Raw genomic sequence first — 2,523 nt, forward strand, 5'->3', positions numbered from 1 at the left:
AGTTGGGGTTTTTGTATCTGAGTGAGAGTGTGACCACTGCTGCAGGTCTTGAGGAGGTAATAGAATATCTGAGTTCAGGTAAGGAGACAGTAGAGTTGGTTATTTCCATGGTGGTTATAGCCTGTGATCTGCTGTAGGCCTCCCAGCATAGTGTTTATATACTGTATCTCTAATTGTTTATTGGTGTGTTGGTGTCAGTGGGAAGGTACCTATGTTGCAGTACACGTCTTCATTCAGTGAAGAATCCTGTTCTGTGTTGGTGTGACAGGGGGAAGTGGGTAATTAAGACCAGCTGTGTCTAACTCCCAACTCACACACTAGTAGGAGCTGTGCTGCACAGACAGCAAGGTGTGTTTGTCCTTTGTTCTCTCATGCACAGAAAAGCCACAAGCAAGGGTATGTACAGCAGGAACCTTAAATTGTTTTAAAATAACTTGTGCCAGAGACTTAAACATTATCTCACATATAGTCACAGTGACAGAGGCCTAGAGCACCGTCAGGCAGAGATGACAGCAGGAGTTTGGCCACAAACAATCGAGGTAATGTGCTTTTATGTTTTGGTTTAATGTTTGTTTAATGCTTTTAACATTGTTGATGTGTACTGATGGAGCGTAATTCCTTTTTGTCATTTCAGAGATTGGTGCATGGTGCCGTTGTCAGCCGTTGTTTTAGTATGGTTTTCCTTTGATTTTATTGACTTTATTTTTAGCTGACTGTAAACCTGAGCCAAAGCGTATTGTAGTAGTGGTTGGGTTATAGAAGACGGAGGCTGGGTATATGATATAGGTTTTATCTGCATGGTTTTATTCATAGTGTGTTTTAATTGCATGAAGTGTGCTCCAGTGTTCTTTTATTTTCATATTGCCCAGTTGAGTTGACTTGATTTCATGTTCCGTCAATCGCCTACAGAATGTTACTGTACCTCTAATGTAAATTTTTTTTAAAAGTGTTACTCTCTAACAGTTGTCCTCATTGTTATGGGCCTTACCAAGGGGTTTAGTTAGTAGACACAGTCTACAGCTACTACATTCGGTTACAGCCCAACTTTTGTTAAGGGTGCACACCCAAAATGCACACAAAAAGACACTGCTAAAAATATTGGACACTAATTTAAAACAACAAGGAGTTAGAACAAAACCAACCCAGGCCCATCAGTCCCCATGTTAATCACCTCAGTCTTCTGCTTTTACTCCCAGACCAGGTGGATCTTGTTTAGCGATCAGGACCTGAGTGGAGCTGCAGGGAAAACAAGGCAGAACACATGCAGATTTTAAACACATCTAACTCTACATGTGCTGGGGTAATCAGCTTGATTGGCATCCCAGATCTCTTGTAATGCATCATCAAGAATATTCTGGTGACTGGGATGTTCAATATGATGGTAATATTTTGTACAAGTCTCAGCATCAGGGCGTGTGAGTTCCTTATTATTTAATTTTCTAATTACATTGATGCTTGGTGGGATTGGTACAGTGAAGCTGTATACTATAAGTAATATCAAATCATCTGTAAATGAGCTGCAGTTATATATCGCTTCTCTAGTCTTACAAAATTTCACACACTCTTACACTGTATAAACAGCCATCAGTGCAACGTGGGGTTGAGTTTCTTAAGGACACCTCAACACGGCTTGGAGGAGGTGGAGATCAGCCCACCGATTAGTCAACACCCGTTTTTTCCTCCTGAGCCTCAGCTGCCCCCCTGCTGTAGTCACCAGATTATTTGTAAACTGATTAAATGTGACATTTGTGAAATCTGCATTATAGCCCAATTGATACAGGAATTTTAAATCTCATTTTGTTATGGGCTGTATTTAAAATGCAACATATAACAAAATGGGATTTTTTTTTTTCTAAGGTTGCCTTGAATTTGTTGGTTTGTAGCAATTATGACCAAGAAATGGTCAAGACAGTAAATCAATGCAAACCACTGCTGTACTATGGAATGGTGATACATTTCAAAACCATGTCTTTCTGTGCCGACGTATTTGCACTGAATTAACATCGGACAATACTTCAGCGCAGCTAATTTTTCAGTCAGGCTTTAATCTGCATTCTTGTTTTTATTGCTTTTTCCTATTAGTCCGATTCCATATCTTTTAGTGTCAATTGTCTTTCTTGCCCTCCAGCTGATTCTCATGCATCTTAATGGAGAATTGCAACACATGGAGGAAGCAGGTTCGAGCCTCAGCGGGGAGCTGTGTGGTGCTGAACCTTCTTCTCAGGGTTCTGTAAATCACACACACACCACAGGACCCTGCAGCACTTTCATGGTCAATATCCAGATCAGTTTAAGGACCAACTTAAGGTCCTTGTAAACAGCAGCAAGTGTAATGCTATTTAATATGATCTGATTTGTTTTAAATGTTGTGGGCAATTAGTTTACTTATTTAAAAGTATGGCTACTTTGGCCTTAGAGACAGACCATGGAGGCGGTAAATTGAAGTGGTTAAATGCCTCGCCACGGTTTTCTGGGCTTCTTTTAAACCCAGAGAAAATATGAAGAAATGAGTCATTGAGATTG

General features: G+C 40.3%; 1 long non-coding RNA gene across 1 annotated transcript; it reads left to right on the forward strand.

Annotated features, from left to right (window-relative positions):
- Positions 1–284: 284 nt before the first annotated feature.
- Positions 285–1,162, forward strand: LOC311006960. Its single transcript, XR_014596402.1, has 3 exons — positions 285–396; positions 470–539; positions 635–1,162. It is a non-coding gene; the product is annotated as an uncharacterized lncRNA (long non-coding RNA).
- Positions 1,163–2,523: the final 1,361 nt, after the last annotated feature.

Source organism: Trachurus trachurus, assembly GCF_905171665.1.
Source record: "Trachurus trachurus genome assembly, chromosome: 23".
In the NCBI taxonomy this organism is placed as follows: Eukaryota; Metazoa; Chordata; class Actinopteri; order Carangiformes; family Carangidae; genus Trachurus; species Trachurus trachurus.